The 10821-nt window shown below is 36.1% G+C and overlaps 1 protein-coding gene across 1 annotated transcript in view; it reads right to left on the minus strand.

Moving 5' to 3' along the window:
- Nucleotides 1–7320, minus strand: part of MYCBP2 (MYC binding protein 2, E3 ubiquitin protein ligase) — a 151336-nt gene extending 144016 nt beyond the window's left edge. Inside the window, exon 1 of the mRNA XM_026044514.1 lies at nt 7286–7320. The gene's annotated coding sequence lies outside the window, so the exon portion shown is untranslated. The remainder of the gene's footprint in view (nt 1–7285) is intronic.
- Nucleotides 7321–10821: the final 3501 nt, after the last annotated feature.

Consider the following 10821-nt stretch of genomic DNA (forward strand, 5'->3'; position numbering starts at 1 on the left):
AATGCTGAATGTATTTTTAAGTACTTAAGAACACACATTTTAAATYATATTCAACATATTTCATAGTTTGCACTTTTATTTCTGACTATGTTAACTATATTGGTATATAAGCTTGGGTATCCTTCTCTTGCACTGCTATTGCAAGTTATTCCAGACGAAGATACTAAGAAGCTGTTTARTCCAAAAACCTGATTTATCCAGCAAATACAGAGTGTGTTTATTTTTCTAGAATAGAATATTTTTATTCTCTTCTGTTAGCAGTAGTGTACACATACACAAACACACAAATATAATGTAAGAAAAAAAGCTGAAAGAACAGTTTCCTTTGCACATACTGAAACACCTAACCACAAAAAAGCCTCCTCACTAGGGATGCAAAGAGAATGTAAATTTAGTTCTCATTAAACATGAAAAAAGCTGCTATTAAGAGCCCGAGATATTAAGCAATGCTAGAACTCCAGATATAGCTTGCTATATCATTCCAATATCAAATTTTATCAAAATAAATTAGGATTGATACCAACGGTTACGTGCTATTAAACACTTTAAAGTTTAGTTGGTATCAGAAAACTAATGGTTCATTAGCACAGACAGATATAAATCATATGTTCTAATCTTATATGTCTGTATGATCCTTATCTATGACAAATATTCATATAGACACCACAAGAACCTMTGCACTTGCTGAAAAGGCAAATACACATTCAGAGCAGCTTTCAGCTTTAAAGCTAGCTCAGCTGATTTGCACGGGACCAAAAACAGCTAGTAAATTTACTGTGCATCTCCTATTTCATGTCTAAACGGTTAAAGGAAATGAGCAAAAAAATGAAATGCAAACACACCCAGGACCCTCTGAAGTATCTCCACCTGAAGTTTACTTACCTAGTTAGTATCAGATATTGCAATTATAACTTAGGTGAAGAGTTTCCACCTTTTAGTTATTTCTTGTATGTTCAGCCCACTCTTTGTTCACTCCAAATTTGCTATAGTCACACAACCGCTTTTAAAGCAGGCTAGCAAAAATTATCTCTAGRTGATTTACATCTTAGATGATTTTAGACATAACAAAGCTCGATAAAGTATCGATGACCATTTTCTTGCCTATTAATAACAAGCTGACCAATTTTCAGAAATGAACTCCTGCTTTCCCCCCCCCCCCCCAAGCTTTTAACCTGTGATCGTTGTCATCATTCTATCATGCTGTGTTTAGTAATTCATTCTTTTACCACAGTGCACCCCTCAAAACGTGCAGACAACTCAGGCTCCAGGAACAGTGCAAGACTTCCCACAAAAYGCCTGCTTTACCTAACTGGACAGAATAGCACAAAAACAGGCGACTAACTCGCTCTGAGAGTAACTTCCTGTTTGGATGTCTTCTTGCTTCACCTCCTGCAATACTTGGTCTATATTAAATCTATCTTAGACTCCATTTTGTTACATACTTGATAAAAGGCAAAAGTAAATCTAGTAATGTCTCTTCAGASTAATTTTGAAACTCACTACTTGTTTCGTCAGCTTAAAAACACTGATCTCCAGACCTCTTTGAACAGTAAGTGGGCAGTGCTGTAGGAACAGACTAAAACTGAAATGTACCTATTGTTTAGCATCTTATATTTTAAGAAAAAAAAAACAAGTTTATAATTACTACATTCCATTTGGTCTAATTAAAAGCATAAACATATGAAAGGCAAAAGAGAAAGATACTCTAAAAAACAAGATATATTGTGTTTCTTTGTGAAAAGCAGTAAGGGAACCTGTGGTATCATTTCTTCTCATGCTCTCCATCATATTTATCCCAATATAAAAACCCATGGTTATTTATTCAGAATCAGTTTATCCAGTGGCTTTAACTACAAGGTCTTTGAGACAAATTTCAGCTTAAAGAGAAGGAAAATGAACAGGTTCCACAAACATGTCATTCTTCTACAAGAGCACAGATGAAGGGAGTTAATCAGAGACAGGAAATCTCCGCTCTCCTAGTTCAAAGGAGCTCACTCAGCAAGCGTCTTCACTTAAAGTTGTAGTGCCAAGTACTCAAAACAGACATGAGAAGATTTCCCCCACATAAGACCTAAGCTTCTCTTCCTTTCTAGGTCAGCACAGATTGCTAACCTCACAGAGTACTTAACTTGAGAACCTCTGAGCTCTGTGAAGAAGTCAAGATGTAGGTTCAACATCTGAAGCCCTCCTTTCTGTAGTTAAGCAGGTCCACAAAGGGGCACTCTTCTGCAGAGCCTTAGCAGCAGGGCAGACTTGCCAAGGAAYAGAAAGCTGCTCTCTCCACAAACTTACTGCTAGCAGTGGCTGCAGAACCCCACCTAGCAATCCTTGCACCAACCCATAAAGTCTGTGTAATGACAATTCTTCCACTGAAAGCCCTGCAGGCCACACTGACACATGGTGCTTTCACATTGCCAAGCACCTAAACACTAAGCCAAAATATCTTTTTTTTCCTAAGAATTCAATTAAGCAACTGATTAATTTTATGTAAATATAGGATAATTAATAGTCCAAATCAGACTATTCTTCATATATAGAATTCATTATTTCAAGAAAAAAAATAACATGGTCTTAAATAGATTAAGATCCATAGCTCTATGAAAGCTCTATGATCTATAGCTCTATGAAAGGAAGCTCTTTTGGTACTGAAGGGGGAAAAGCTAAGACCGCTTTCTCTGCACTAGTAGATATCTTTTCTTAAGAAGTCCTGGGATAGTACAATCAAAAACACTCCTTCAGTCATCAAAAATGACCAAAGGCACAGCCTGTAGGATGCCTAAATAAAAATCAGAGTGATAAGCTTAGACTTTTTTCCCCCAAAGTATTTGCTTTCCCAGAGTATGATGTTTTCATTGCCCTGGGAGAGGGGGGGCAGGTAGGAAAGGAGCACCCAGAGCTTCAGGACTAGAAAAGAGGACTGCATTTTTTAAGACTGTGATTCTCATCTGAGCCACATGAAAGTAGAACGTTCTGAAATCCTTATCTTTGATGTTTCATCCCATATCACTACAAATCAAAAATCCACTATCTTGGACTGAAGTAGAAAATGATACATGTTTGTCGTATCTTCTGTCCTGGATGGTAGAACTTCTTCCTTAGTGCTCAAGCTACAATTAGAACAGCTAGAATTAAATTTTGGTATAATATAAAGGAGTCTTTTAAAAAAACAAATAAAAACACATGTCATTCTTATGAAATGTGCCATCATGAACTTCAGAAAGGAGCTCTCAATTGAAACCACACAGGATAACAGTAATATTGAGTCATTTCAATAGTTGCAGGGTCAATGACATGTTTTTCAAAGGAACAAACGGTGTATCTGTAAAGGGCAATCAGCTTAAATTTTTAACAAWAGCTTTCCATACTTCAGCAGACTAAAAAGATGGTGTTCTGTAAAAATCTACATTAAATTTAAGAAAAGCCTGATTAAAGATAGTGAACAAAGAAGAATCTGATGCTGAGCTACTGAATATTGAAATCTAAATGCAAGCTTACACTGGCAAATGGGARCCTGAAAAAACAATGTAAGTAAAGAAAAAAATATTCTACTTAGTGTTACTACTGTATTTCCTTTTGTGTGCGTGTTTGTTCCCTCCCCTTAGGGAGAATGAGGAGGAGTGGATGGAGAGGGTGAAAAACTTTTCTCTGTAAACATGAAGTCCATGTTAAACTGAGGGATATGACAGAGGAAAATGTTATGCAGAAGAGGTCAAACAACCGAGATTTTCTTAATAAAACAGAGCAACCAGATTCACAAGTTTTCTTTTCAGGTAGCAATCTATTCAAAGGCACTCAGAAAGCAGTGGGTAAAAACAAGAGCTCCCTTTTCCACTTGCTCCCACCTGTATATACCAATTTCACAAACTATATCTGGCTTTCATATTTTATATTTTCACCAATCTACTCCCTCCCTTTTGAACCAGATGGCTGTAATAATGGTTTATTCTTGGAYGTGACAGAAATAGATTATAATCTAGGAAATGAAAGTTAATCTGCTGTTAAAGATAGATAAGGCTATAATAACCATTCGATATAACCTGTGCATACCAGAGCACAGAACCACACTAACTCTTCTTGGAGCAGTTTGAACATCTCAGAAAGGGATGCCCTCCTGAAATGGAAACGTCAAAGAATAAAGAATTATTGAAAAGGCTAAATGTGTTTTTTAATAACAGAAATAAAAATATTTATTTCAACTGATCAACTTCTGCGTACAGTAAATAGCTAGCAATAAATTTCCCTGCTACCCAAATAATTCTTTCCCGATAATTTTATTCCCTATGTAAGGCTAAACAAGTCATAGTTAAAAAATTCTTCTGCAGAAATCAAACAGATGGAGCTCCTGATGCCTCTCACTGTAAACACATTTTCCATCTCTAGCAGATTCTAATTTTTCAGTATTCTTTAAAAAAAGAACATTATCAGAGCAGATGACAATGTCTGGTTTTCCAGCAAAAAAAAAAAAACAACAAAAAAAGCTCCAGCATCAAAAATAAGTGCCCTAACATGTACTTCCATGAAGTAATAAAATAGTGGAAAAACTTCCCTCTCCCTTTGAAGCTGGTCTAACACATAAAAAATTGGCAATATTCATAGGATTGAACAAGAAGCCAGAGACATCATTTTTCTCACTGTAATAACACTCCCAAAAAAGGTGTATCTAATGTATTAACCTCAAGTGTAATGATCTCATATTCACTTCCTATGCAAAACTAATTCTATTCAGCACCAAGTTTCTAACCTACATGCACAAGAAAAAAATATATACACACACCTTAATTTAAGAAGATGCTTTAAAAAGGCAAACTATAAAACCAAAAGTTCATAGACAAGTCATCATAACATGATCACAGTTTACAGATTAAGATCCAAACCCCTGCGCTAAATATCAAACAATTGGTGTCTGCTTTAAGTGTTACAAGAGTGACATCTAAATGGTAAAAAATCAGAATAAAATAATGCAATAAATAATTTAGAATAAAATAATATTAATAAATAAATATCCGCTATATTAACTTTTATATTCCCCTCTCTTTGAGCTCTCCATTTTTTCTTAATCAATTAAAATTTTTAGAAATTTCAAGGTATGGAAGGTTCTTCCAGATTATTCCATCCCAGAAAATTAGAAGAAAGCAGTCAAAAGAAAGCTAGGTTAGGACCACAAGACTCTGCTTCTTATAAGATGAACTGATCCTTGCAAGCTCTTGTACTCAGACAAAAGCCCAGCACTACAGGAAGATCTGCCCTAATACTTAAAATAGAAACTCAAACTTCCCTAACCAAACACAGGTCTGTTTTCAGACACTTTGGTCAAAACAGAAAGCAAATAACACTCCCCCCCACCCTTTTTTTTTTCCTCTTATTTTGCTTATTCTGTTTTCGTTCACATTGAAAAAGCACTTCAAAAAAAAAAAAAAAAAAAACTAAAAACCTCAGTCAATAAAACAACCTTTATAGCCTGACATTATGAAGACAATTAGACAATTTTATTTTTCCCCTTTATTTTTCATTTTTTCATTATTTTTTCCTCTTTTTTTCCTGGCAAAGTTATATTTTCCAGGCAATTTTCAATTCTCCGCTATCATGCAGAAGTTCAGTTCAAGCACCTCTCTGTACCTCAGTGTCTCAGAATGAGCAGCAATCACCTGCTCGGCAGCCCTGACCTACATGAAAGCCTAACAGACTGCCTAGAATAGAGGTATCAGCAAACAGCAAAGAACATGAAGAAAAACTAACGAACAAAAACCCATGAGATCTTTTCAAACACAAATCCCACTTGATGCTTAAAACATTAAGCTGTCTTAAGCTGAAGAGAAACACGGGTACCCAACATCCATGGGCATGAGACAATCAGCAAGGACCAAATATGTAACTACTGATATGAACCAGCCTTTAATATATTTTTGTCTTTTCAGGGCATTCCTAAGGGATTSTAACAGTCCATCTATCCACTAAATCCAAGAAATATGTTTGACTCTCAAGCTTGTGGAGACTAGAAGTTCTGGATTTAACATCTTGTTTGGTTTTTCAACTACGGCACCGCTATTTGGAAAGACAGGACTCCCTCCATACAGTAACTGTGATCACAAAAAAAATTGAGTTACCCGAAGAGTCTCAAGTTATCTTATTTTAAAAGCACAAGTTTCTTTCACCAAACAGAACAAAAACATTAACTACCTTTTGCAGTTTCTTCAAATTTCTAACTTAGACTTTTACCTTAGCAGAGGGTGTGATTAAAATAAAAAAAAAAAAAAAAAAAGGCATGGCTAAACTCTTCAATTTCAGAATGACAGGGGAAAAAAAAGAAACTGAGAAATTCAGTTTGGACTAGAAATACTTTCCTGTATAGTATTGGAAAGAAATGTTGAAAAGTCGCTTCRACACCACAGGCTGCAGCTATACTGCTTGAGATAAGCAGAACAAGCTGGCAAGTATCCAAAAAGGCATGACTAAATTAAGAGATATTGGTCTTCCTTTGCCCTCGCAAAAGCGTCTGTCTTGAGATAAAGTAGCTACAGGAGGTTTGGCACATAGGGATAAGACGTCCAGGTTGATGGTATATGTGTATTATAGGGGTATTCAACTGGCTAGAAAATGCTTTTACTGTGTATTTCAGTAGTACTGTCCTGCAGAACCATTCCAGGAAAGAGCAGAAACCTAGCAGGAGTGATCCTCTGGTACGTCTGTATGAAAAGCCCTCCAACACTCTGGCTTTAATTCAGAAAAAAATAGCTCCTCAGTAAAACAGAACAATATTTAAAATTCTCATTACTGCTGCTCAGATTCCTGCAAGAACTGATCATGCAAATACTTTAATAAAGCTCACTGTACTGCACCCAAGCAGCTCAAGTGAAGGGGGCAAGGGTTGTCATTGTGAAAAAAACATGAGGGAAAATTAATAGTAATTATCTGCTTCAGCAGGGAGGAATTTACAAGGGTTATTTGGTACGTCTTGGACATGGTGTTTTTCATTTCTCCTTCAGTCAAAATGGAAGAATTCTTGGTAGCAGCASTCTCTAGCTGTTGACTAGATATGCATCTCCAAATTGAATTATGAAGAGCAACGTGTGTATTGGACACATCCACAATTTAGAAACTAGAAAGTCAAAAGCATTTTATCATCCTGAACATAGCAAACAGAAGTTAATAAGATTAACATTGATATCATAGACATGCAGAACACAGTAGACAAAAACYGGATTATTTTCTAAGCAAACCGCTAAGTACATTCCTTTTTTTGCTAAATTTACGTTTTTTAGATTGTACCTTACAAAGTTGGTCTTACCTTGCTGCGCGTTTTTACTTTTAATTTAGTCTTCTGTTTCCTTTTCAGTTTTTTCTTGCTAAAAAGTTTCTTACTCCTGAAAAAGAACAGAAAACTCATGAGAATAAAACAAACAAAAGAATCCCCTCTCCATTGCCCATAATAAACAGCAGTACCTGTAGCGAAAAATATTAGATATCCTTCTAAGATTTTTCTCCTAAGCAGGGGAAGCCTATGCAGTTGGAATTTCAGAGTATAAACCAGAGGACATAAGTCTTAAAAATCATGCATTCCTAACTCTCCACTGAATCAAGAACATCTACTTCTATCTTTTGAAGAAGAATAGATGTTAGGATAGGAAAAAAAACGTAGGTATTCTACTAATTCAACCTACTATTCCTGCTACAAGTCTAGCAGCGCTGTAGCAATCAATATAGAAACAATTAYTACARATTTAGGAAGCTCGGTAATACAACTTGTTAGTAAGGAGCAAGTGTCCATTTTGCAAAGTCTTCACTAGTTTTTCTGGCTGGGCTCTCCCCACACCTCGCTTACAGACTTTCCAACAGTTTCTCTCCATTACAACTGTGGCTCACACGCATTTGCCTAATCCTCTTTTGCTCACATCTCATCCTGTTACATTCCTTCTCTTGCCATTTATTCATCCGGTAAAACAGCATTCTTTAAAAAACTATAGAAAAAAAGACACTGTACACATGTACACTGGACATAACCGTTCCATCTTTTTATAATCCACTCTGCACTTTCCTGGTCTGTTCTGATTAGAAGTCCTCCAAGAAAGAAACAGATAGAATGAGCTGCCTGCTGCACAAAGACTAAATTTGACTTTAAAATTAATAATATTTTTATGTCACTCAAACATCCATAATAGGTTACAGGACACCTTAACTGAAAAAATAATTTTGGAATATTAGTTAATATTTATTATTGAAATAACAAGGAATCTCAAAAATTACAGGTGGTAAGAAGTTGCACTTTCATGTTAACAAGTAGGGAAGAGCTTGAGAATCAAGGGAATCTAAATATTTTATTTGAATAACTTTGCTCTAGATACTTTTGAGAGAACAAGACAAACTCCTGTACAACACACAGACTTCAAGAGGACAAAGTCTCAGCCTAGAGGCCCAAAGCTGGAAAATAAACTCTGATATGCGTTTCCCAGTCAAAAAACAAGCTCAGAAAGCATTCCAGAAAAGCTCCCTGCTGGACTTTCAGCGTCCTTCYCATAATCATCTGTTAGACTCAGATTTGAAAGGGAGATACAGTCTTGATCGTGCCACTTTCTGAAGAATCAAATTATCTCACTGCTTCACTGAAAAAAAATAACTACCATGATTTTGGAACTAATAGAAGTSATTCAATGAGGGGAAAGGACACAGCAAACTAGGACTTATAAGAATCCAGAGGATCTTGCAAGGTTTCTTCAAAAGTACAGGATTAATTGTACTCAAATCATTCGCAACAGTTTGCCCATGTTTGCAATCATTTGCCCTTGCTATCTGGGAAAGGAGAGAGCGCCAAGAGCCCCCCCCCCCCAACCTATCTCTAATCTCCAAATTTTTGGAATCACAATGCACAGTTCATTCTACTATTTAAGTATCCCTATGCTGAACATTTTTTTCCCCTTTTTATTCAGGTTTAATGCAGTTAATTCTTATTCTACTGCCAAACATGAAGAATAGTGTAGTCCTTTCCATTCTGTGGCTGCGAGCAATCTTTCYCTAAATGAAATATTCTTAAATTTTCCTCACAGCTTCAGGTGTAGAAGATCTGATTTGGGAGTTGGGGACTCTCTCAGTCCACACCACCTATAAACTGCGCTGATCAAAACAGACAATAGGATTTTATTACCTATTGTTGAGCAAAGTAGGAAGAACTGCTTCAGCTGTCTCAATGGTAACACTTCTAGCTACAACCCAGCTATTATTTTGCTCTCTTCAGAGCAGTAYGGCACGGCAGGCCTAAGCAAAGCAACGCAACCTCAACACCTTTTTCTACAAACCCGCACACAGAGCTTTCCTCCCTCTTCACCAGTCCTCTGTATGTTTATTAAGCACAGTCAGTACACCTTGCATTTATCAAAGACAACTTGATAAGATTAAAAATAAATAAATAAAAACATGTCTCAAATTTAAGCCTGCTTCTCAAAATCCTTGCAAAGTAAGCGCTAATTCCGTTTCTCAAGGATGTCCAGAAAATGTTTCTTTTGCAGTAGGTGGGAAAGGCCAGGCAGGGGYTTACTTCCTGTTTCAGAGTCCAAGTGGAGGTGCTATGATGCACCTCATTAATACATCAATCACTAAAGATTCTGCAAGTATATTTTTCTAGTCACTCCATTACAACAAATTATATCCAGCAAATTTTAGGATCGCTGTCATGTTTTGCAAGATAATGAAATGCGTACAGAAATTTGGGAATATCGAGAATCCACATTTTATTTTCTAACTTTCTTCTCTTAAAAAAAAAAGCCTCAAGGACAGTGCACTCTGAATACTTCTACCAGGGACTATACTTTCATCCAGAATCCAAAAGAAATTTAGAAGCAATAATCAATGAACATTTGATTTTGTAACAGTTCTAAGCTACTTACCAGCATTACTACATATAATCCTAATACTGACATGTCGATAACGTATCCACACTTAACATTTTTTATTTTTTCATGTGYATGTATGTCTGTATACACACACGTACATATATATGGCATTCACAGGTGGTTTTTGTTACATTCCATTATGTCAGGAAGTCTTAATATTCAGATTGAAAGCAGTTTGAAAGTATGGGCAGGTATATGCATGAAAAACATTAAGCAGATTATGAGTAATTTCCTGTTAGAAGCCACCAACGATAATTATACTTCTGCCTCGTCTACTGCCTAAAGACTAACAAAACTTGATATGGAGGGTTTTTTTTTTTTTTTTTAAATTTAATTTATCCATTGTTTTGTTCACACAAACCAAACTATTAAGACCAAGTCTTAGGTAAGCTTTCTACAAATGGTTTCAAGCTATTTAAGTACTGGAAACTAAAGTAGTGAATTTGAATTGGACCCCAAAGAAAGCAAATATCAGACCGATCAGAACACCAAGAGACCATAACAAGAAAACACTCATGGCTACTGGACCCAAAGTAAGACTGAAAGGCAATGTGACTACAATCTTCACAGAGAAGGAAAAGAATAAAAGTAAAAGCTTGAAATGCCCAGTTCTGGAATACCAAACAATTGCTTTAGAGAAAAACAAAGACAACTGAGCAATTCCTGTACAGTTTTTAAATGTAACTGTTAAATAATATGCTTAAACTTCAATTCAGCCTTGTGGCAACTGCAATGGAAGGAAGAAAGAGCCCAACCCGCTCCCTTTGTTTTAAATCACAAATTTCACTAGGCAATATTTGCAACATTTGCTCTGTTACAGGGGAGACACCCATCAGCTGCCTTTCCACCACAGCTCTTATTCTGTCAGAAATCTTTGAAGAAATCCAAACAGAAGAACCACTCCTCAAAGCACAGTAGTCCTGAATTGCAATTCCTAGCA

The sequence above is a fragment of the Nothoprocta perdicaria genome, unplaced genomic scaffold, assembly GCF_003342845.1.
Source record: "Nothoprocta perdicaria isolate Ctin4 unplaced genomic scaffold, notPer1 scaffold_37, whole genome shotgun sequence".
Lineage (NCBI taxonomy): Eukaryota > Metazoa > Chordata > Aves > Tinamiformes > Tinamidae > Nothoprocta > Nothoprocta perdicaria.